Genomic DNA, 26,713 nt, shown 5'->3' on the forward strand with positions numbered 1-26,713 from the left:
AGGTTTGCTTGGCAATGTTTTTAAGTTAACGAAGGCAAGAAGTATGCTATCTGTAATATATATCTGAAGTGTGTATATACATAACAGTATGTATGTGAAGTTCTACAACAGATGTGAATATTTATATGCCTCTCTTAAATATAGGTATTAGAGTGAAAGGCACGTAGAGAAAAATGATTCTTTTGGCAGAGCAAGTTTTATGGTGTAATTTACTACCTGCTTTCTGTCTTCTTCTCTATCCATTCCCACCTCCCTTAACACTAAGGAAAGGTGAAACAGCACTAAGCACCTTGAGCCCAGAGATGGAAAATGAGAAAACCTTCCCGTTTCTAGCTGCTTTGACCACCACACACGGTCTCATCAATGAAGAAATAAATACACCCTACTACCGTCACTATTTTTGACTGACAAATTCTACAAGAAGGAACATTATACAAAAGCTTGTTAGTAACTAGAAGTACAATGAAATGTTTACTGAGTCCAGTTCCTCATGAAATGTAAGACATAAGGAATTAACACACTGAAAACTTTCTAAATCCCTTTAACACTCAATCTATCTGTGGCTCCCAAACCTGGCTATGCATTAGAATCCCCTATAGAGCTTCTATAAGCTTCTACAAGGCAGCCTTTCAAAAGAACGATGCAGCTCTGTAAGTAGGAATATGGAAAGATCTCCAAGATATGCTTGCTGTAAAGCAACAAAAGCCAGGTGCATAACAGTTTGTATGTGATCCCCCCCATCCCTATGTTTGTAAATGCAAGGTGTATGTCTGGAAGGGCATGTAAGAAATTGGTAACAGCAGTTGCCTCTGGGAAAAGAAAACTGAATGGATATAGAATGGAGAAGAGGAGAATTGCTTTTCACCATAGAACCTTCTCTATACCTTTTGAAATCAGCAGTGTACATTGTTTATTTTTAAAAAGAAAAACACATTCCTGAGCCCCACCTTTGATCTACAGGGAAAGTTAATGAGTGTGGCCCAATAATCTCTGTTCTTTTTTTTTTTTTTTGAGACGAGTTCCACTCTTGTTGCCCAGGCTGGAGTGCAATGGCACAATCTCAGCTCAATGCAACCGCCGCCTCCCAGGTTCAAGCAATTCTCCTGCCTCAGCCTCCCGAGTAGCTAGGATTACAGGCATGAGCCACCACATCCAGCTAATTTTTTGTATTTTTAGTACAGATGGGGTTTCACCATGTTGGCCAGGCTGGTTTCGAACTCTTGACCTCAGGTGATGCACCCACCTTGGCCTCCCAAAGTGCTGGGATTACAGGCGTGAGCCACCGTGCCCGGCCACGATAACCTCTGTTCTTAACAAGTTCCCCAGGTGATTCTCTTGCAGCAATCTCAGCAGAGAAATGGCACTGAGGAACTACTAATCTAAAACTCTAGCATAATGGCTAGTGCGACACCAAATTTTCATAGGAAGTGACTTCCTATGAAAGCTTCATTGGACTTTAAGCTCCTTAAAGACATGGGTAATATTTAATTCAGAATTTCCCATTGCCCACAGATCTACCTAAAGCTGACTACACAGTGGATTCTCACACAATATTTACTGATTGACACAAAGCAGGAACGCCAAGAACATCAGGGAGACATTCGCTTGGGCTACCACCTTGGAGCCCGTTTAAATATAAATTTTGCAAATATAAAGGGATAGAAAATGAATGTGAGGGGGAAAATATGGAACTGATTATTTTTTTCTTTCAAGAATTTATTCTGAAATGTCCATACCTTTTTTCAATGAAAAAGAACACAGTATTCCTGATTAGTTAGGTTCAGGCAAGTATAATCCTCTTGTACAGGAAAAAAGGTCTTCATTCATCACAAATGTATATATTATGCCCATTTACTTTTCCTTTCATGTAGTTCCTAAATGTCCCTATCTTAATCTGACATTTGGAATGTCAGTAAAAGAAGACAAATGGATTATAAACGAAATAAATAGGATCTTTAAAAGATGAATGGATAAGCATCTGAAACTCTCCAATCCAGCTGACAGTTTTATTTCCCATTGCAAGTACAGAAGGGAAAGCTATATTTTCTAGGGCCTAATGAAACCTACAAAAGATTGAATATATACAGGAATAAAAGATCATACCCTGGGATAAAAGATAATAGCAAAAACATATATCTAGGACACTTAGTGATGAATCAACTACAATGGACAAGAGTCGACTAAGGCAAATCAAGTAGATCTAGTTTTCCTACTAACTTTTCTCATCTCATAGTCTTCAGTGCCTGCATCTAAGGGGAATAAACACATTCCAAACCAAGCCAAGCCACGAGAAAGCATTCATATTAAAGGCCTCTCTGCTGGAACAGAAACTAAGGTAACATTCTAAGGAGAACTTAATATCATTAGTATGCTTTTTCATTCTTGATGAAAGATGAGTTAGAGTAGGGGTCTGCACCACAAAAATCTTGACATAACTGGTAACAATATCCTACGTGGAAATTTATGTATGACCCAGAGACCTCAAAGAATTTTAATACATGGCCAGAAGTGGTGGCCCACACCTGGAATCCTAGCACTCTGGGAGGCCAAGGAGGATGGATTGCTTGAGGCCAGCAGTTCAAGACCAGCCTGGGCAACAAGGCAAAACCCCAACTCTACTAAAAATACAAAAGTTAGCTGGCCGTGGTGGCACACACTTTTAATCCCAGCTACTTCGGAGGCTGAGGTGTGAGAATCACTTGATCCCGGGAGGCGGAGGTTACAGTGTGAGCTGAGATCATCCCACTGCACTCCAGCCTGGGCAAGAGTGAGATTCTGTTTCAAAAAAAAAAAAAAAGAAATCGAACACAATTACAAATCAGAAGTATCCATCAATAGCAAAATAGGTGACACTGAGTTGCCAGGAAAGGTCAACAGCAAGCACTGGACCATTCTATTTTGAAACATGCAAGTCAGGGCAATATGTAAAGCACATGAAGTGTAAGAAGGATTTTTAACCTATTCACATGTTGGATCCCTTCAAAAGATAATCTGTCATTATAGGTTCCTCAAAGTCCATTTTGTAATTCCTTTGTTTTGAGACAGGGTCTCGCTCTGTCACCAGGCTGGAGTACAATGGCACCATCTCAGCTCACTGCCAACCTCTGCCTCCTGGGTTCAAGCGATTCTTGTACCTCAGCCTCCCGAGTAGCTGGGAATATAGGCACGCGCCACCACACCCAGCTAATTTTTGTATTTTTAGTAGAGACAGGGTTTCATCATATTGGCTAGGAAGGTCTCCATCTCTTGACCTCATGATCCTCCCGCCTCGGCCTCCCAAAGTGCTGGCCATTTTGTAATTCTTAATTTCCACTAAAGGTCACATGATCGATGACAGGCAAATGTAAGAAAAATATAGGTGGTCCTTGCTTTGCATGGTAGTGCAGGACCATAAAAGTAACCATGCAGGAGGCCGAGGCGGGTGGATCACAAGGTCAGGAGATTGAGACCATCCTGGCTAACACAGTGAAACCCATCTCTACTGAAAATACAAAAAATTAGCTGGGCGTGGTGGCGGGCACCTGTAGTCCCAGCTACTTGGGAGGCTGAGGCAGGAGAATGGCGTGAACCCAGGAGGCGGAGCTTGCAGTGAGCTGAGATTGCGCCACTGCACTCCAGCCTGGGCGAAAGAGCATGACTCTGTCTCAGGAAAAAAAAAAAAAAAGTAACCACACAAGCTGAAATCATGCCAAGTGATTTTAATAATCAATGGGGGAAATTACAACTGTTCTGGTGAGCTTTAAAAATGTTTGTCAAAGCATTAAGAACTCTCTTACTGTTGGTTATAATGTATAGAGAAATGAAAAAACAGTAAAACTAATACTTCTTTAGTACACTATAATTTAAAACATTATGCCATTTAGCATGCCTTCACTAAGTGCCTCTGGCTGCCTGTCTAGAGTTCCGCAAATGGTGGCAGTGGCAGCGTTCCCACTGTCACTTATTTTATTACTCCATTTATGCTCAATTGGATTTTACTTCCAGAGTTATCATTTTTTGTTTCTTTGTTGCTCTTTCATTTTTACTGGCCACTTCCCACTTCCGATTATCTATTTTGCTAATACGTCATGTAAGTTTATTACTGAGAAGCAAGGAGGCAGCAAAACATGCTCTCCTGTCTGTGTGTAAACTGAAGAACAGATGCGTGCCTGTTATTTTTGCAGTGATTTCTGATCTGCATACTGAAGAGTTTGTACTTATGCATTCATAGGTAACACACCATGGTGACTGAAATTTGAATCCTGGGTGACTAGTGTTGTTATCTAATGGTAACTGATATCAGTGCACACCAGAACCCTGCAAAGCAAGGACTGGCTCTACAGCATTCTCTTAAAAAGCATTTTTTTTTAAAGTGTCCTGGACAGGCACAGTAGCTCATGTCTAAAATCCCAGCACTTTGGGAGGCTAAGGCGGGAGGACTTCTTGAAGCCAGAAGTTCAAGACCAGCCTGGGCATAACGAGACCCCCGTCTCTACAAAAAAAAAAAAAGTTTTTAAAAATTAGCCAGGTATGGTGGCATGTACCTGTAGCCCCAGCTACTCAGGACGCTAAGGTGGGAAGATTGCTTGAGACTGGGAGTTTGAGGCTCCAGTGAGCTGACTGCACCACTGCACTCCAGCCTGGGAGACAAAGTAAGACTGTCTCTTAAAATTAAAAAAAAGACAAAAAAAGACAAAAAACAGTGTCCTGCAGGAGTCAAAGTTATTCACAAAAAGATTCCACAGTTCATAAGAGAAACATAAGGGAGACACTGGGCTGAGATCGAATCACCTTTATTTACCAGCAATACTTCTCAGTGAATTCAACAAGTTAACGAGCACTTTGAATTTCCATGATGGGGATCAAGCCTAAGTGATAAATACTGTACCCAACCTCGGGTCTTTCTCTCTCTCTCTCCCTTTTTTTTTCCGCACAAAACACTTCATGGGTTATTATTTTCCACCTTGGAAAATTGCCTTAGAAGCTAATTTTCAGACTCTTCAGCTATGAAGAGTTTATTATAAATTTGTTTTTATAATTATAACTATTACAACTTTACGATTTAAATTTACAAAATTAAACATTTTTAATGTTTTGCAATTCTACAATTGGTACAAAGTACCAATAAACCAAGTGTATAGTAAAACCACCCCTTTATCAACACAGGAGACTAAAATGGTGACAGCATTACCAAGCATTTACTGAATACTAACAAAGCACGTTAATGAATGCATATGAACCAAAGAAGTCAATAACTGATCATACACTAAAACTTTCTAAAACTATCTTTTTAACCTCAAAAGAAACAAACAAATTGTTTGTCTCCAATTACCCTTATTACAACATAATTAACAAGTATTTGTAAGGCACTTTCTAGGCTGAAGCCTAATGACTGAGTCAAATCTTCTTATGTAGATCAAAATATAAGACCTACATAAGAAGCAAGATATAACATATCTCTAAGCCAGCCATATGATTTTCTTCTAGATAAGATTACCTGGAAGCCAGGGCTACCCTTACCCACCAGGCATAGCTTCTATCCTAGGGTAAGAATTCAAAGCTATAATCTAGCACCACAAGCACTCTGATTTCAAAAATTCCAACCTTGCCTGCCAGGTTTATTTAAGTGATATTTGCCAAATCCCTTTTGCACAGCTTGACTCCATTCCTGGCTAGGGTCATCCTTTTGTCACCAGTATATCAGAATACAGAGTGGGCAATTTAAGAAGACCTGTTGCCTAATCCCACGTGGACATCTTGTTTTGCTCTAGTTAAGAAAACAAAATTAGAAGGAGACAGTGGGAGCTGGTCAAAGCAGACTAACAGGCAACAGGAAAAAAGAATCGCAAGGAAGGAGATAAAACACCATCGATAAATGGCCACTTGTGTGGGGTAATTTAGTGCACAAACAGTCCAGCAGCCCACACGGCACAGAAGATAACTAAGGTCCATGATACTTAGTCAACAAAATTATATGCCAACTATTTTTAGAAGGATTTTGACAGACATGCTCTTCTTAAAAGAATACTACACTATCTAAAGCAGTTTAATCTCCTGAGTAACTTTTCTGAGGACAGTTACATTTCACAAGTAGAACTTTCAGTTATAGGAAAATCTTATGTATGTAGACCATATCATTCCCCAATGATGGTAAAGTGGTTGCTAGTTTTCTTATATGCCAATTAATCTGAAATGTTAACACTTCATTGCAACAGTTTTCATGCTAAAGGTTACTTATCGTAATGGGAGGTTTCTAGTGTTTTGAAAAAGAAGGGATTCTAAAGGAAGGGAGAAATAAAACAGCAACAAACAGCTTCAAATTAAAATCATATCATAAATAACCTTCAAGGCAGTGTATTTTCTTGAAGGTAGCAGGACCAGAGAACTATTCAATAAGGTAAGAAAGCAGCTTTCATATTCTACTTTGACAGCCATGTTCACAATACATTTTTGCACACAGACAGGTAAATGAAATCACATAATTAGACAGGTGTTAATACACAAACACGATCATCATGTGAAAAATCTGTTATCAATGAAATCCAAACTCTATTTTCAAATCCCCTATCTCTTGCTTATGATCTTTCTTTTCATTAACAATTTACCTACTGGTTTAAGGTTGGAGTCCCCCATAAGCAGAACCTGAGACAGGACTGCAGGCATTCACATGGGAAGTGATCCCTGGAAGCACTGGTAAGTGAATGGAAAAGTGAGACACAGAAAGGGAGGCAGCCCTGGGGACATTTGGAAGACTAAGTATAAGGGGCTTCAGAAAGGTCCCACCCAAAGGGAGAGGAAGCTAGGTATTTATCTACTATCTCCCATTAGATAATGGTTGACGGCTATCCCACAGGCATAATGCCCCAGCATTTCAGACCTGCTTCAAGTACAAGCTGCTGAGCTCCTGCAGCTAGAGAATGCCCTCAGGCCAAGTATCAGGTGCTTTCAGCAAGAAGTATTCCACAGACAGAGACAGAGACAGAGATGGAAATAGAGAAAGCCAGGGGATCCGGGTGGGGCTCCCACAGAGCCTGCTGCATATGTACAAGCCTAGTCTCGCAAACCTTTAATGCACACACCCTTAACTTGCACATTTCTTGCACAGATATGCTCATCTTCATACTCACCGTCTGCTCTATTCTCTTATCTCAGCATCCTCTCAGGGATAAACACTGAATAGGAATATACACAAAATGGCATAATAAATAGTTACAGGTAAATAGGTACAGGTTCAGTAAATAATACTTGGGTAATATTTGATAATTACTGAACAAAGATCAAGGACAAAATTGTTCAACTTGATGAGGAAATCCACAATTGATCTGTATAGGAGGAAAAGAACCATCTTCGGATCTTAGGAATTCTCCAGAGGGAAAAATAATTATTTCTAGCAACTCACTATGTGACAGTTCTAAAGACATGAATAAAATCGATGGATTTTTTTTGTCCCACCACTGAGGGTAGCCTCAGCTTTAGGCTGAACTATGGTAGGCTCAGCTACCACGAATCTCTTATGAGACTACATCATTATGTAAAAACACTGAGGCCAGGCACGGTGGCCCATGCTTGTAACCCTGGCCTTGGGAGGCCGAGGTGGGAGGGTCGCCTGAGCCCAGGAGTTCAAGACCAGCCTGGGCAACATAGTGAGACTCAGACTCTACAAAAACATTTAAAAATTAGCTGGGTGTGTTGGTGCGTGCCTGTAGTCCCAGCTACTTGGGAGGCTGAAGTGTGAGGATCGCTTGAGTCTGGGAGGTCAAGGCTGCAGTGAGCTGTGATCATGCAACAGCACTCCAGCCTGGTCGACAGAGTAAGACTCTAATTAATTAATTAATTAAGAAACAAAGAAATAATTGAGACAGGGCATAGTGGCTCATGCCTGTAATCCCAGCACTTTGGGAGGCAGAGGTGGGTGGATCACTTGAGGTCAGGAGTTCCAGACCAGCCTGGCCAACATGGCGAAACTCTGTCTCTACCAAAAATACAAAAAAAAAAAAATAGGTGTGGTGGCGCACGCCTGTAATCTCAGCTACTCGAGAGGCCAAGACAGGAGAATTGCTTGAACCCAGGAGGCGGAGGTTGCAGTGAACCGAGATCACACCACTGCACTCCAGCCTGGGCCACAGAGCAAGACTCCGTCTCAAAAAAAATAAATAAAATAATAATAATAATAATATTAATAATCGAAATGTTGAAGCAGGTGGGAAAAGGGCAATAGTCTTTTCTGCAAAAGGGATTAAAATATCTTAGCTATCTTAAGAGACGTTCCCCAGAGAAAGAAGTACTTCAGGAACTATTTAAAAAGAAAGGAAGAAATTGTGGCAACGAGCAGGGAATTTTCAGAGAAGTTTTCCTTAAGAGGACAAATGTTCCACTGAAGTTCATTTAAGTATTGACTTACAACTTACATGTTAAAAGCACCACTCTGGCTTCTGGAGGGCAGACAGAGGGGGACCAGTTAGGAGGCTACTTCAATAAGCCCATCTTACACAAGGATAGTGATGAAGGCAACCAGTAGTAGTGAGATTCTGAAGGTAAGCGAACAGGATTTGGCCAAATAATTTAGTGCAGATTATGAGAGAAGCATCAAGGATGACTCTAAAGATTCTGCTCTGAACAACATGAAGGACTGCCATTAAGTAAAATGAAGAGGACTACAGGAGGAGCAGTTCTGATCAAGAAGGGAGGGAGTTGTGGGGTTTCATTCTGCATACACTCAAGGTTGGCCTACCTACTATTCATCCAAGTGGAGATGTAAAGTTGGCAATTTATATTCAAGACTTGAGCTCAGGGGAGAGAGCTACGAAAGAAAACAGATGAGCCCTGGAAAAACTACTGAGTTACCGTGGGGTACCCAGCCGTAAAAGATCAGGGAGACGAGAAGGAACTGCAGTAAGAACTGAGAAGGAGGGGTAGCAAAGCAGAAGGAAAATCAGCACAGGGGTTCCCCAGATGCCAAGTTAGGTGATGCTCACTGATAACTTTGAAAAGAACTGTTTCAATAGAGTGTTAACAATGAAAGCCTGATTGGATTGAGTATAAGAGAAAATGGGACCTCTCATTTCCTAGGAAAGGAAAAAAACCAAAAAACTGCAAACAGCAAGTAGGAACAACCTGGTGAATTTTGCTACAAAGGTAGCAAAGAAACAGGGCTGCAGCTGAAAAGGGATGTCAGTCAAGAAAAGGGGTTTGTTTTGTTTTTTTAAATAAAGGATACAGGCCGGGCTTGGTGACTCATACCTGTAATCCCACACTTGGGGAGGCCAAGGTGGGAGGATCACTTGAGGTCGGGAGTTTAAGACCAGCCTGGCCAACATGGTGAAACCTTGTCTCTACTAAAAATACAAAAAAATACAAAAATACAAAAATACAAAAATACAAAAAATACAAAAAAAATACAAAAAAATTAGCCAGGCGTGGTGATTTATTAGCCAGGGATTACACACCTGTAATCCCAACTACTCGGGAGGCTGAGGCAGGAGAATCACTTGAACCAGGAGGTGGAGACTGCAGCGAGCCAAGTTCATGCCACTGCACTCCAGCCTGGGCAACAGAGCAAAACTCCATCTTGGAAAAAAAAAATAAAAATTAAAAATTAAAATAAAGGATATATGCATAAAATTGGCATGCTAACAACAAAAAAAAAATGATGAGGTAGGGATACAACTGTTGAAGCCAGGTCCTTGAATGGATGAGTAGATGGGATCTAATACACCTAAAGATAATTTCCAGCTACAGCAAAGACCACAATCTATATGACTTAGCAGTTGCCTTTTCTTTTTGAAATTGTTTCCAGAAATTTCCTAAATCTGAACACACGTTTCAACATTAAGGTAAACTTTGGCCCAAAGTATAGCGTTATGCATATGTGGAGGAATAGACTTCAAGCAGGCTTGAGGCCTCCTAGGAAGATGAGATTCCTGAGAAGTTGATCATCAATTCACCCAATCTTGCCATTCATACTGAGGACCGTCCTGAGGCTGTGGGCAGTTTCTCATATCCCTGGAACAGGCAATGTCACCAGTAAAATAGGGAGGAATCAAGAGGACCTCAGGACCTGTATAACCACAAGAATGGCTGGACTTGATGGGATCCAGATGCAATCAGCATATCACTGGCAACAGGGCAGCTTTATGGGAAATTGAAGGCCAGGGAAGTTTGTCCTGCCAGTGGGACAAATTCTACTAAGCCTCCTGCTTTGTACAGCCATTCTCATTTGCTTAAGTTCTTCAATCCTTGACTTCCATTAAAAAAAAAAAACCTGTACCCTTTCTCTGTGTCTACTAGCCTATCAATCATCATTACCCTTCTGACAATCTTATAGGTACACATTTTAGATAATATTTTTTATTTCAATAAATATATATTTTCTTATATCTATTAAAATGTAGCGTGAGCATCACTAACACGATTTAGCAGACACTTCTGTTTAAGGCAAGTAAATTTTTAAAAATAAAATCCATTTAAAGCAGTTTTAAAGAAAAATATTAAATAAGCATCAAAAGTGTTACATTGATATGGCAGAAACTGTGATAGTGGCCAATGAAAGCCTGAAATGTGATGGTGGTAAATGAAACTAAAAAATCACTGATGCAGTGGAGAGGAAGGGAAGGAAAGGGAAGAAAAGTCATTCATATCCTAACATTACTTGAAGTCCTAAGAAGCTTGTATCAGGGTCTTTCTTTGTTCTGTCCTCTTAGAATGTCTGAGGTGGTGACTGAATCAGCAGCCGCCCTGGGGTGAGGGGTAGGGCTGCAAAACAAAACACTCTGCAGACCTGCAAGAGATAAGCACAGGACAGACAGTCTCCAATTTACAATGGTTCGATTTAGGATTTTTCAGCTTTACGATGGGCTTATCAGGATGCAATACCAAGGTAAATCAAGTAGCGGTTACCCTAGGGCTGAGGTGGTAACACTCCTGAAGAGATGGGTGGCCCCAACAAGTGATCCTGAGGGAGAGTGGTGTGAGACTTTGGAGCTTTAAGAGAATAATCAATTGCTTACGGGGTAAAGAATGAGAAAACTGAAAAATCAAGTTCAGATTGGGGATATGACCTCTTCTACTACAGGCTGGATGCCCACAAAGGCAAAGATAAGAAGAGAAAAATTAAGGGAGTAGACTCCAGCGCTGACTACTTGGCATTTGGATGGCTGGAAAAGCAGGTAAGAGGAAAGATGTCCCTGAACCAAACACAAGGGACTGCGTTCATCCAGTCACCATGGGCTCCAAAGAAAACTTTGATCCTTTGATATAAAGAAAATAAAGACAGGCTAGCACAAAAAAGAAAGTGACTCAAAACACCAGGCACACAAAGTTAGCCTTCAAAAAAGTACCGAAATAGGAAGAATGTAAGAGAGGAATATGAATCAGACCTGTGACAAGTTAAATTACGTAAAAAGACTAAAATTCCTATAATCTGCATATAGTTTACAACCCATGATTCCTTCAAAAAGTAATAAAGTAAAAAAGACTAACCACATGTCTACATTGTAGCATATGTGACAGGTGAGGCACTCTGGCAGTTCACACAGAAGAGGAAAAACCCATGAACCCACAAACCCAGTCCTTGGATAGGAACACTCCCATGTGGTCCCCACAGAAAGTTTCCAAAACCATTGATGGAAACTGGCCAGAAAGCCCCTGTTTCAAGGATACCAGTGGTCCCATACCATCACTGACCAGCTCAGTTAAAATGCTATCAAAACTGTTTCATGTTCTGACCTTTGTTCTTTTTTTAAAACTACTCTGTAGGGTTCTAGACAATGGAAATATATCCAGGTCACATCTCCATGACCATTTTATTTTCTTTTTCAGTTTTGTTTTTTCATTTTTTTGGGGGGGCGGGGGGTGGGGGGACGGAGTCTCGCTCTGTCACCCAGGCTGGAGTGCAATGGCGCGATCTCGGCTCACTGCAACCTCCGCCTCCCGGGTTCCAGCGATTCTCCTGTCTCAGCCTCCCGAGCAGCTGGGACTACAGGCGTGTGCCACCACGCACAGCTAATTTTTTGTATTTTTAGTAGAGACGGGGTTTCACTGTGTTGGCCAGGATGGTCTCGATCTCCTGACCTCGTGATCCGCCTGCCTCAGCCTCCCAAAGTGCTAGGATTACAGGCGTGAGCCATTTGATATTTATTAATATTAAAGTATTCAAGGGATACTGTATATATCAAAAGGTCTACACTGGACCACATTCCAGTTTCTTTGTGAAACAGCGAATACTCACCTGACAACAGTTTTTGCACATTAAAAATACCAAATTATCTACCATGGATGGTATAAGTTCCCCCAGCTTTCCCAACTTCATGACTTTAGTGCACACGTCAAACTGTTACAATTACTAACTGATAGGCCAGGCGCGGTGGCTCATGCCTGTAATCCTGGCACTTTGGGAGGCCGAGGCAGACGGATCACCTGAGGTTGGGAGTTTGCGACCAGCCTGACCAACATGGAGAAATCCCGTCTCTACTAAAAATACAAATTTAGCCAGGCATGGTGGCGCATGCCTGTAATCCCAGCTACTCGGGAGGCTGAGGCAAAAGAATCGCTTAAACCCAGGAGGCGGAGGTTGTGGTGAGCCAAGATCGCGCCATTGCACTCCAGCCTGGGCAAAAAGAGTGAAATTCAGTCTCAAAAAAAAGATTACTAACAGATAAACAGGAGTCCATATTAGATGTTTGAAATTCCTATGTTTTGTGCTCAAGGAAAAATGGCATTTCTAAATTATAAAGGAAGAGGATGTTAACAAAACATTCTGAGACTGTTTTATCCCTCTTCCCAATAATAAAATATAAACTGGACATAAGATCACTGTATTTTCTCTGACACTGATTTTTGTGTTAAGATGAATGCAACTTATAGCTCCAGTAAATAAGAATCTTAAATTTGTATAATATATTTAAGCTCAAACTTCTATTTCATTATCAGTGTTCTTTACACTTGTCTTTGATCAACAGAACATGAATTTTGAAATACGACTACAGATAAAAACAATTTCAAAATGGATAATGCTAGAAACTTACCATAAGGATACCCAAATGCTCGCCAAGAATAAAGATAAACATACACACAAAAATATATATCCTGCAGCACTGTTAAGTAGTAAGAACAAAAGAGAAACCAACTCAAGAATCCATCAAGAGAGGACCAGTTAAATTGTGGTAAATCCACGGAATGGAATTCTATGCAGCTATTAAAAAGAATGAGATATCTGTACATGCTGATATGAGAAGCTCTCTGAGATATCCAGGATATTTTAATAAATAAAAAGTAAGATTTTTGCTTTTCTTTTTTTTTTTTTTTTTTAAACCTTTCTATATTGCTTGAATTTCTCGCAGGTCTTTTTCTTTTTTTTGAGACAATGTCTCACTCTGTCACCCAGGCTGGAGTGCAGTGGCACTATCTCGGCTCACTGCAAGCTCCTCCTCCCCAGTTCACGCAATTCTCCTGCCTCAGCCTCCCAAGTAGCTGGGACTACAGGCGCCCGCCATCACGCCTGACTAATTTTTTGTATTTTTAGTAGAGAAGGGGTTTCACCGTGTTAGTCAGAACGGTCTCAATCTCCTGACTTCGTGATCCACCCGCCTCAGCCTCCCAAAGTGCTAGGATTACAGGTGTGAGCCACCATGCCTGGCGCCAGGTCTTTTTAACAGACAGTCTTGCTCTATCACCCAGGCTGGAGTACGGTGGCAAGATCACACAATCTTAGCTCACTGAAGCCTCAAATTCCTGCACTCAAGCCTCAGCTTCCCAAGTAGCTAGGACTACAGGCACATGCCACCACACCCAGCTAATTTATTTTTTGTAGGGATAGGGGTCTTGCTGCATTTCCCAGACTAGTCTCAAACTCCTGTCCTCAGGTGATCCTCCTGCCTCGGTCTCCCAAAGCACTGGGATTACAGGTATGAGCCACAGTGCCTGGACCTCTTACTGGATTGTTTTTGTTTTGTTCTATTTTTCTGTTTGTTTTTTTAATGACAGTTTATATGGTCAAAGGAGACACGGACCTTCTATATATTTGTCTTTCAACTTCTCTATATTGCTCAATATTACATATTAAATTATATTCCTTTAAATAGTTCTCATCCTTTAATAATGAGGATGTTAATCAATTAACTGAAAAAATCAGTGATAATTGAAAAGAATCAAGCATTTAATTTTGCCTCTCCTACACTGTACAACCAGGTAACCAAAGACTAGATAAAAGAAAATTTTCTCTTTATAGAAGTACTACAAGTAACAAATCAAAAAGAAATTTCCTTATTATCAGTTATAACATTTTATAATTATAATGATAAAGGTATCATTCTGCAACTGCCATGAATGGATATTGGCATTGATCAATGGCAGCCAGCATGACAACAAGAGAAACAACCAGACATTTTATGCCTTCTGCTTAGGTTCCTGATAGAAACCTGCACCACTCTCCTGTGAAATTTTCGGGGATTTAGGGGGACCTGAATCTCATCAAGCTTCTCTAAAGCCAACTACCAATTTATAGGAAAGCGAGGAGCAAAAAGACTCTGCAGGGATGTAATCAGCAAAATCCAGAAAGTAGAAATTTTTAGGATAAACAACCACTTTGTGCAACAAAGAGTTTGCAAGGGCGGGGGGAGGGTTAAAGACCTGAAAGAAAAACCTATAGATCTGGGTTTCTCAACAACAGCACTATGGAGATTTTAGACTAGATCATTCTTTCTTGTGGGGGCTAACCAGTGCAGAATGTTTAGTAGCATCCCTGCCCTCTACCTACTAGCTGCCAGTAGCAACCACTCTGCCACTCCCAAATCAAAAATGTCTCTAGACACTGACTAGTGGTCCCTGGGAGACAAAATCTCACCTAGTTGAGAATCACTGCTATTTATTAAGAAACTTACAAGATGTAGCAACTAATCACATGTGTGAACCTTATTTAGATCCTGATTCAAACAAATAGTGAAAAAAATTATGACATTTTTGAGACAACTAGAAATTTGGACAGTAGATATTGATGTTATTAAGAAACTGTTAACTATTTTTAATTATAATAAAGGTATTGTAGGTTTTTAAAATTGAGGCCTTATCTTTTAGATTTACATGCTGAAATACTCATAGATATAATGATACGGTATCAGGAATTTGCTTCAAAGTAGCCAGGTAAGGGGGTAGTAATGAAACTGGCAGTGAATTGATACTCACTGAAGCAGGCTTATGGAACCCGGAAGCACAGGATACTATTCGGTCTACTTCTGCATATGTTTGGTATCTTCTCTTTAAGAAAAATTAAAAGTCAAGAAGACCATGGTGCCTGGCAACATTCGGCTGAATGATAGATCAATCAGGTGACTGATTTCCACCAACAATGCCATGTATGCTTGCTCATATACCCTCAGAAGTTCTCAAACTAATCGATTTTAAAAGGAAAATACTCACCATCTTTTTAAAAGACAAATTAAAATAAGTGAACCTCAAGATACTTCATATCCCTGGGGTTCACAAAAGACAGGTTAGAAAATGCTGCTTTGGGGAAATTCCTGGATCATTAATGCTCTAGAGACTCCTATTATATACATTTACCTGCTCAGTGTTTGTTATTCTATGTCACTTATATTTGCCGATTTTCTTTTATTCTAAAAACTACCAGAGCCAGTGGTGTTTTTTAAAAATTTAGAAACAATAATATTTTAAACTTTAGCTACAAAGCATCCTTAATTATCCAACAGTAAACCAAGTAGTTAGGGCTATTTTCCCACCAGGTTGTTCTTCACAGTAGCTAATGATAAGCTACACTTAAAAGTATGTTACAGTAGTCCCCTCCTTATTTGTGGTTTCACTTTCCAAGGTTTCAGGTACCAGTGGTCAGCCAAGGTCCAAAAATATTAAATGAAATATTCCAGAAACAGACAATTCTTAAGTTTTAAACTGCCTGCCATCCTGAGCATCATGATGAAATCTTGCACCATCCCATGATACACTAACAGAGGAATCATCCCTCTGTTAGTGTATCCAGACTGTTTTACTACCTGCCCACAAGTCTCTGAGTTATGAGATCAACTGTTGGGGTATCAATGCTTGTGTTCAGGTAACCGTTATTTTACTTAATAATGGCCCCAAAGCGCAAGAGCAGTGAGGCTGGTGTGATGCTGTCAATGCAGATATGCCAAAGAGAAACCATAAAGTGCTTCCTTTAAGTGAAAAGTAAAAGTTCTTGATTTAAGGAAAGAAAAAAAAAACAGTATGTTGAGTTCCTAAGATCTATGGTAAGAACAATTCTATCTATAAAATTGTGAAGGAGGCAAAAGAAATTCATGCTAGTTTTGCCGCTGCACCTTAAACTGCAAAAGTTACAGCCACACTGTATAACTTTTACTACAGTACATTGTTGTAATGTTCTATTTTATTCAGTTACTGTTGTTAATCTCTTACTGGGTGCCTCATTAATAAGTTAAACTTTGTCATGGGTATGTATGTATAGGCAAAAACATGGTATATTCAGAGTTCAGTACTATGTGTAGTTGCCGGCATCCACTGGGGGTCTTGGAACATATACCTCCCTCAGATAAGCGGGGACACACTGCTGTATATGCATATTAATAGATCTAAGGAAGAAAACTATACGATTCTCTCCACAGATGCTGAAGGAGCCTTTGATAAAACTCAACATCCATTCATGATAAAACTACTTAAATAAAATTGAGGAATACTTTTTTTTCTTTTTTGAGGCAGGGTCTCACTGTGTCACCTAGGCTGGAGTGCACTGGTGGGATCATGGCTCACTGCAGCCTCAACCTCCCAAGCTCAAGCAATCCTCCCACCTCAGCCTTCCAAGTAGCTGGGACTACAGGCACTCCCCACCATGCCCAGCTAATTTTTGTATTTTTTGTAGACGGGGGCTCGTCATGTTGCCCAGGCTAGTCTCAAACTCCTGGACTCATGCCATCCACCCACCTTGGCCTCCCAAAGTGCTGGGATTATAGGCATAAGCCACTGCACCTGGCAGAATACTGTCTTAACATGACAAATTAGTCCTAAAGCTAGTATCTTCCTTAATAACGAAATATTAGAGGCATTTCTACTAAGATCAGGAACAAAGCAAGCATACCCACTATCTACCACTATTTAACACTATACGAGAGGTATAAGCCTGCGCAATTATATAAGTGAAATCAAATAGAGGCATAAGAATGGGCAAAGAAGTACTAAAACTCTCTAGTTGCATATTATATATCAGTTCCCTAAGTGATAATACAACTCAGATAATTTTTTCAGCAAAGTAGTAGGACATAAAAGTAACATTTAAAAAACACAAACAATAACCAATAGCAAACAATAACCAACAGCAAACAAATGGTAAAGAAAATCTCATTTATAATACTAACAAAGAAAATTACTTAGGAATAATCTTAAAAATGTGTAAAATCTATATAAAGAAAAATTCAAAACACACCTGAAAGACACAAAAGTACATATAAATAAAATAAATAAAAGAGGTAATACTATTCTCAGAGAGAAGAACTCAATATTATAAATATATCAGCTCTCATAAGTTTAACATAACCCTAATAAAAATCCCAACAACACTTTTGAATAAAATTAGACAGGTTGATACTAAAGTTCATATTAAAAAATAAATCTGCAAGAATAACCAGAAAAACACTGAAAACAAATACAATAAACTAAGAGGATGGGACAGGCCTTACCAGACTTACACCATACTATAAAAGCCTCTGTAATTAAAACACTGTGGTGCTGACACATGAATGGACAAATCAACCAGTGGAATAAAACAGAAAGTGCAGAAACAGACCCAAGTATATATACAATCTTTGACATATGACTATTATATATACATATGTTTTGGCATCTGAAGTCACTGGGACAAATATGGACATTTCAATAAATAGTACTGGGACAACTGGACAATTTCTTTTTATTTAGAAAAAATTCTATTTCTATTTCATATTATATACAAAAATAAAATCCAAATGGATTAGTGATCCATTTAGAAACTTAAAAAATAAAACCACACAAGTATTAAAAAAAAAAACACAGGAAAAAATTCTCTTTACCTTGAGGTAGAGAAGGGATTGCTAATTATGACTCAAAATCCAGAACCAATAAAAGAGTAATAAATATGACTACATATTTCTTAAAAAAAATTTTGCATGGCAAAAAAATTACCATAAACAAAACCAAAAGACAACTGAAAGCTGGAAGAGAATACTTAGAACATTTACCACAAATGGCTAGTACCCCTAATATGTAAAAAGTCCTTTAATATTGAGGGACAAAGGACTAAAAGCTTGACAGAATCAGAAAAAAAATGTAACCAGATGATTCTTGAAACAGTATGCTCCTAAAACTAAGAAAAAAAAATGTTCAAACTCATTTATAATTAGACAAATGCAGATTAAAACAGATACCATTTTCCATCTACTGGATTGACAAAGATTAAAAACATGACAACACATCCTGATGACAAGGATCTAGACAAAAAGGCACTCTCACACTGTTGTTGGGAATGCAAACTGGTCCAACCATTCTAGAGAGAAATCTAGCAATTCTAATAAAACAACATATACATTTATCTTTTGACTAAGCAATCCCACTTTTAGCAATCTAACCTGAAGCTGTATCTCAATACAAGGTCAGGCGTGGTGGCTCATGCCTATAATCCCAGCACTTTAGAAGGCCAAGGAGGGCAGATCACCTGAGGTCAGGAGTTCAAGACCAGCCTGGCCAACATGGTTGAAACTCTGTTTCTACAAAAAAATACAAAAATTAGCCGGGCACAGTGGCACATGCCTATCCCAGCTACTCAGGAGGCTGAGATGGAAGGATCACCTGAGCCTGAGAGGCCGAGGCTGCAGTGAGCCAAGATCGCACCACTGCACTCCAGCCTGGGCAACAGAGCAAGACTCTATCGCAAAAAAAAAAAAAAAAAAAAAAAAAAAAACCACAAAAAAACTGGATGTAGGAGGCATCAAAATGTAATACAAGCAGTAACAAATGAACCTGTCAGTAAATGACATACATTAAAGTCGTGTGAAAAGAATTGACCTAAGTAACTTTGGAAAACAATATTCTGATTAGATACTGTAAGGCCAAAGGCAAAAAAGAAGTACTATATACACGAATACCGTAATCTAGCTAGCAAATTTGTTTCTCACAAAAATATAGGTAAGCAAATTCTTGGACTACTTTACAGGATTGAACAAATACGCTGTAGATAATGACAGCTAGGTTTCTCACTGTTGTACAAAGAAAGTTACAAGTAAAGAAAGGGGAAAGCTAAAATGAATCCTGTGGTGTTATATTAGAATCAAAGATATCATTATGAAACTTACAGTTTGTAATATATACAGACAGAAACAAAGACAAATGTGTGTACATGTGTGCAATTAGTGTATTTCCTAGCTCTGCCCTCTGAGAAGGTCTAGAAACAATGAGCCCACTAATACCAGACCTTGGTTTCTAACACTATTCTCCAATAAAAAGGAAACAGGGCTCACACATATAGACACGAAAATCATACAAGTTACCATTAACTCAACCTACAATTAATGGGAAAAATAACCTTTTCCTTAATGGAAAAAATAAATAATCACTACAATAATAAAATGTAATTTTCAAAAAAGACCAGAAACTTGGTGATAGTTGTTAAGATTAGCACTGGCTGTTCAAAGGCTGCACAAATTATCTCAAAATTTAAATTGCTCAAATCAACCAACGCTCACTTTTATAACCAAATTCTTCTATACCTGTTCTATTCTTACTCATAAGCCTCCACTTCAAATCTTCAAAAATAAAAGCATTCCTCCCCTTGGATGATCAGAAAACTCAATTTCATACCTAAAAATACAGAACTGGAGAGCATTCCAAGCAGAAATATACCCCAAACTAATGGTTTTTGTTTTGTTTTGTTTTGTTTTTTGAGACGAAGTCTCGCTCTGTCGCCCACTCTGGAGTGCAGTGGCGTGATCTCGGCTCACTGCAACCTCCGCCTCCCGGTTTCAAGCAATTCTCCTGCCTCAGCCTCCCGGGTAGCTGAGATTACAGGTGCACGCCACTACGCCCAGCTAATTTTTGTATTTTTAGTAGAGATAGGGTTTCACCATGTTGGTCAGGCTGGTGTTGAACTTCTGACCTTGTGATCCACCTGCCTCAGCCTCCCAAAGTGCTGGGATTAGCGTGAGCCACTGCGTCCAGCCTAATGGTTTTTAAAAAGCTTATGAGAGAACTATGTCCCATGCCTCCAAGTAGCCTGAGATAAGCCTCCCATAATCACAACATATTTTGTTCAAAGAGCAAAACTGTGTATAAATTATAAAACTCTTATAAGTGAAACACACAAATACTCATTATTCTATAATAAACTGTCATATCAAAACAATGAAATTGAGAAGTTCAATAAATGAGCTTTTTGTTTTCTTATAGGAAGATACATATTCACCTAATAAGTTTATGACACTAATCATGAAGGTGAAATGTATGTTAAACAAATTTGTAAAATATTTCCTATCCCTAACCAATTTTAAGAAGTCAAAATACACTCTAATAAAAAAAAATCCATTTATATAACAAGGATAAAAGCAGAGTTAAATTATAAAACTTTTCAAATAAATATTTTATACATACTGTGTCCCCAAGACAGTTATAATATTTTACATATTTACATTAAAGAAAATAATTTTGATTTAAAAAAAGGAAGATGTTTACAGGCATGTCTCTTCAGAGCCCTGCCACAACTGTCTCACCTATGCACCCCTGAGATAGAGACAGACCAGTCACATCTAATCCTCCTCCTGAAGCTGGCTGCAGCCAAGGAGGAAGAGGAGACTCAGTACCACCTACCCCCTTGACAGCATGAGCTCTGGAGTCAGCCTGCCTGAGCTCAGATGCTAGCTCTCTCACCTTCTAGCCTTTCCATCCTGGGAAAGTGACTGAACTCCCTAACTCTCAGATTCCTCATCTGTAAACTGGGGATGATAATAATAGCAATTACTCAACAAGGTGACTGTGAGACTTCAATGAGTTAACCAAACATCGAATTAATTACAACAGTGCCTAGCACTTTGTAAAACATTCGATAAGTGAGATTCGATATTTATCTCTCTTTCCCTTCGAGAATGTAAGTCACAAGAGAGCAAGGACTTTGTTTTATTCATTGCTGTATTTCTAGCACAAATACACTATATTCCTAGCACCTGGTACACTACAAACTCTTGGCCTAAGTCAACATCATACTCAATGACAAAACACAAGAGGCAATCTCATTCAAGACAGAAACAAGAAACAAATTTTAAAATATCTGTCAGTTAACAAATTGGCAAATTTTTAGGGTGCATGGCACATCTGTAATCCCAGCTACTTGAGAGGCTGAGACAGGAGGATTGCTTGCACTCAGGAGTTCAAGATCAGCCTGGGTTGGTAACATACTGAGACCCCCATCCCCCAACAACAACAACAAAAGACTTCAGTGCACATGCAGCTCAGTAAATCTTTACATCTGTACACATTCATACAACCACCACCCAAGATCAAGATAAAGACTATGGCCGGGCGTGGTGGCTCATGCCTATTACAGGCACTTTGGGAGGCCAAGGTGGGTGGATCACGGGGTCAGGAGATCGAGACCATCCTGGCTAACACAGTGAAACCCCGTCTCTACTAAAAATACAAAAAAAAAAAAAAATTAGCTGGGCGTGGTGGCAAGCGCCTGTAATCCCAGCTACTCAGGAGGCTGAGGCAGGAGAATCATTTGAACCCGGGAGGCAGAGGTTGCAGTGAGCCGAGATTGCGCCACTGCACTCTAGCCTGGAGACAGAGCAAGACTCGGTCTCAAAAAAATATATATATGTCCTGCATCTCAGAAACTCCCTCTCAGTCAATTCCCACCCAAAAGGTAAACCCTATTCTGACTCTTAGCCCCAATTATGCCTGTACTTGAACTCTACATAAACAGAGCCAAACAGTATGCTCTTTTGTACTGGGCTTCTGTGTTCAACTTTATTATGTGTGAGATCCATTCATGTTGTGGGCATCTGTAGTGTATTCTTTTTTATAGCTTGGTATTCCATTTTATGACTATACTATAATGTATCCAATCTACTGTTGATGACATTTAGGTTGTTACAGTTTGGGGACAACATGAAAAATGCTGCCATGAACAGGCTTGGGTATGTCTTTTGGTGGTAATACTGACTTATCTGCAGATTAACAGTTTTTGTTTGTTTTGGTAGGGGCTGGTTAATAATACCTTAGATTGGGAGGATGCAGGGAACTAGAAAGTGGACACTGTAGGTGAGAGTAGAAATTGGCATAACCTTTCTGGAGGACAGTTTGGCAATAGGCACAAGAAGCCTACAAGCATCTATACCCTTTGACCAATAATACTAGTTCAAGGAAATGTCTTACTGAGAAATTGTACATGCCAGGTCTTCTTCTAGTGTTTTATATGTATTAACTCATTTTATTTATTCTAAGGAAATAATTAAATGACCACAATAATTTGTTTAGTATGTCAATCATATCATCATTAGTAAACATAAGAAAAAGTAGTAAACAGGCCGGGCGCCGTGGCTCACACCTGTAATCCCAGCACTTTGGGAGGCTGAGGCGGGTGGATCACGAGATCAGGAGATGGAGACCATCCTGGCTAACACGGTGAAACCCCATCTCTACTAAAAATACAAAAAATTAGCTGGGCGTGGTGGCAGGTGCCTGTAGTCCCAGCTACTCAGGAGGCTGAGGCAGGAGAATGGTGAGAACCCAGGAGGCGGAGCTTGCAGTGAGCTGAGATCGCGCCACTGCACTCCAGCCTGGGCGACAGAGCAAAACTCCATCTCAAAAAAAAAAAAGTAGTAAACAAAGTAAATAACAACAGGGGAATTATTTTCAAATATATTGTACTTCTGTGAAATTAAACACAATGTAGCCACTAAAAATGTTTTCAAAGAACATTAAAGATACAGGAAAAAGTATACATCAATGAAAAAAGGTAACATGGAATGCATAGAAAGAATTCGATTTTTTTTTAAAAAGAATATACATAGACACATACTACATTATTAATAAAATAGTGGTAATCACTGGAAGACATGCGTACTTTCATATTCTTTATACTTTTCTGTACTTTCCAATTTTTCCTTAATATATTGCTTTTATCAACTAAAAAATGTGATTAAAGACGAATAAACAATGGTGTTTACATTCTAACAAGAAGAAAACACAAACTCTAATACAATTCAATTAGGGCAGTGAGACAGTTTTGCATATGATGACATAAAAGTATTACAGAAAGACATCTAGCCTGGAGATAAGGAAGCGGGGCCTTATCAGGAAAGATGTTTACGGTGGTACTTCCACCAAGAACTCAGGGAGAAAGAACTGTATCTCCAGGTTAGACAGAACATTCCCGGCAAAATCCTGTTAATTCCTCAACTCATTGCCCCTAGAGTTCAATTATACACTGTACCCTGCCTGGCAAGTGTTCTTTTCTCACTTGCAAAAAGGCTTAGGCAGATGGACAGATGGGAATTGGTATGCAGCTAAAGTTTGACAGCATCAGACCTGGAAGACGCTGGTTCCATCCACCCTGCAGCCTGACAGAAAAACATCAAGGACAGGCCTTCCTTCACTGTCACAAGAAATTAGGGCAACAACTTTTCAGACTTCCTTATGTCAGAAACGCCAGGCAGAATAAACTAAAATTTACATATATCAAAATTCACTGATTCCTCAAGTTTAAAAAGTCCTTCTACTTGAAGAAATAAAGTTAACAAGAAATTACCCAGGCAATGGCAATTCTCTGTATCCAACCTCCTACTCCTCCTTGCTCCTCTACAGATGGACCACCTCTGGTCCAATGAAATCTAAGCATGGTAAAGATACATCTTAGTCCTTTAGGGGTCAATTCTCATGGAAGCAAATGATATTTGTTTAATAGTTAATATAAAGGAACATTTTGCTCTGTTCCGAAAAACGATCACTCATTTCATGGTACAGTAAACATCAGAGTAAATACCACGGGAAAAACATACAGAGTCCAAATTACCAATACTTAAGAATTAAACTTACTAGGCCGGGCAGGGTGGCTCACACCTGTAATCCCAGCACTTTGGGAGGCCGAGGTGGGCGGATGACCTGAGGTCAAGAGTTCGAAACCAGTGTGGTCAACACGGTGAAATCCCGTTCCTACTAAAAATACAAAAATTAGCCAGGCGTGGTGACAGGCACCTGCAATCCCAGCTACTCGGGAGGCTGAGGCAGAAGAATCACTTGAACCCGGGAGGCGGAGTTTGCAGTGAGCAGAGATCGCGCCACTGCACTCCAGCCTGGGTGACAGAGCGAGACTCCGTCTCAAAATAAAAAAAAAGAATTAAACTTAATAAAAAGATACTGCTTTTGTAGGGCAGGACAATATAGCTAAATTTTCTAACTTTTGACATCTGAACCACATAAAAGTTTCAAGGATTGGTGGTCAAAAAGACCCTGGGCTCAAAAAAACCTATTTTAGACTCACTTCCACAGATATGAAGTTACACAAATTTATGTGTCAAAGCAGAGAGGGCGTATTTGTTTTGGCCTTGCTCTCCCTCCTTCCCGTAAGCCCTCTGTATTTCCTGTTTCCCTATTTACAAGTGTATACTTAAATGTATTACAAAATTCTCCATCAAATACCTGGGGCTTTTCATGGTTATAGTGTTAAGTGACCTAAATTAAGATAAATACAATTCTAGTCTAAAATTTGGTAGCCTATCAAATCCACATTGCATAATGAGACAAGTTTTTTTTCTTTTTTTTGAGACGCAGTCTCACTCTGTCGCCAGGCTGGAGTGCAGTGGCGCGATCTCAGCTCACTGCAACCTCCGCTTCCCGGGTTCAAAAGATTCTCCTGCCTCAGCCTCCCAAGTAGCTAGGATTACAGACACGCACCACCACGCCCAGCTAATTTTTGTATTTTTAGTAGAGACGGGGTTTCACCATGTTGGCCAGGATGGTCTCGATCTCTTTACCTCGTGATCCACCCGCCTCAGCCTCCCAAAGTGCTGGGATTACAGGCGTGAGCCACCAAGCCTGGCGAGACAAATTTTTTATGCAGTTTAAACCGCCTCAAATTTCAAAAAATAGTTCTTTGAAAAAAAAATAAGCATTTACATAATCACCAGGGATTCTGATTTTATTCTATATAGAACCTAAATGTTCGCATAATCTTTATTCTAGTTGCGTAGAATATGTTATGGAAACAGGATGTGGAAATAGAATTGGATATACAAGACTGCTAAAGATTATTCGAAACGAGGACGCTGCCTTTCTTTTAAAGTGATAATTTGCTGTGTCTTGTTTTCTGTTGTGAGAATCGGCTAGCCTGAAAACTGCTTAAGTAAAACTGTACTTGAAAATTAAGTAAAACTTAACTACACCTAGCACTAAACACTGCAAAGAACATTGTGATTTACATGGTTTTCTCTCCCTGGACCAGTAGAGGGAGACTAAGACATCTGGCCTGGTCGTGTAGTGTTTCTGTAAAATTGGGGAGGGGGAGCGGAGGCTGTATTTAAATGTCCTGCTGTCAATCAAAAGACACTTCCTACAATCACAGTCACCATATCTGCTATTACTCGTGAGCGTGCTCTCGCCAAGAGACAACACCAAACGGCGCCCGGGAAACCGGCTTCAACTAAAGGTGACCGCAGGCTTTGCCACAACACCCAAATAAGGACTTTGGGAGCCCAACCCCAACTAGTTTCTTTGTTTAAATGCCTGTGAATCCCTCCCACGCCGGAGTCAAGAGGCTGTGGCGCCGCCCTTTATTAGCCTCACACTTTGATTACAAAACACACGAGTCGGCGGCCTGGCTGCGGAGGCGGCCCGAGCTCTCAAACGTCAAACCCGGAGCGCGGCGGCAGCTGAATCAGAGGGCAGCGTCCGCCGCCGCCGCCAGCCGGCCCCGCAGCGTCCGCCCGGCCGACTCAAGTTCGCCGACACCGGCGCCCGGGGCACAGCCGCAGGCGGTCCCGGTGTCGCCGGCTTCGAGCGATGGCAACTGCACTCTTTGTAAAGTTTAAGCCGCGGCGCGAGGGCGACGCAGGGGGTCCGGAGAAGCGTACCCTTCGGTCCCCCGCCGCCCACTCCATCTGCCCCAGTCCCGGCGACCCGGGTGTGTGCCGGGGCCCAGGGCCGCGACCCGGGTCAACCTGCCGCCCGCCGGGGGCCCGGCCCCAACTTCCCTGGCACCTTTCAAGTCCCCGAGAGCGAGTGCCTCATCTGTTGCTCTGTTTACTCCGCGGAGCCCCGCCGAGCTGGCTGGCGCGGTCGCCTCTCGGGCCGGCCGCTGCCCCCGTCCCACCGGCCCAGGAAGTTTCATAAAGACGGGGAAGGGGGCGCGACAGGGACCCGCGGCGCAGAGGAGACGCGGGGCCGGGGCGACCCCATCGCCGCCCGGAAGGAAGGCAGGCGCGTCGGCCGGCCGGGCAGAGCGGCGCGGCGGCCGGCGACTCCGGGCCGGAGCCCCGGGCGCGGCGGGTCGGGGCGGGGCGGCGGCGGCCCGGGCTGGCGAGGGGCTGCGGGCCCGGCCGGCGCTCCGCCCGACGCCCCCGCCGCGCCCGCCCGGCCGCGTCCCCTCGCCCCAAGCTCCCCCTGCCAACTTCTCCGCCGGCCCTCTTTGTTCGTGTTTGTTGTGGCGACTCTTCGCCCGGGCCAGGCGAGCCCACCGGCTCCCCTCTGGAGCCCGCCCGGCGCCCGGCGAACCCGG

General features: G+C 41.0%; 1 protein-coding gene across 1 annotated transcript in view; it reads right to left on the bottom strand.

Moving 5' to 3' along the window:
- Positions 1–26,713, bottom strand: part of KDM7A (lysine demethylase 7A) — a 94,437-nt gene that overhangs the window by 67,224 nt on the left and 500 nt on the right. The window lies entirely within an intron of this gene.

This window comes from Pongo abelii, chromosome 6 (genome assembly GCF_028885655.2).
Source record: "Pongo abelii isolate AG06213 chromosome 6, NHGRI_mPonAbe1-v2.0_pri, whole genome shotgun sequence".
Classification (NCBI taxonomy): Eukaryota; Metazoa; Chordata; class Mammalia; order Primates; family Hominidae; genus Pongo; species Pongo abelii.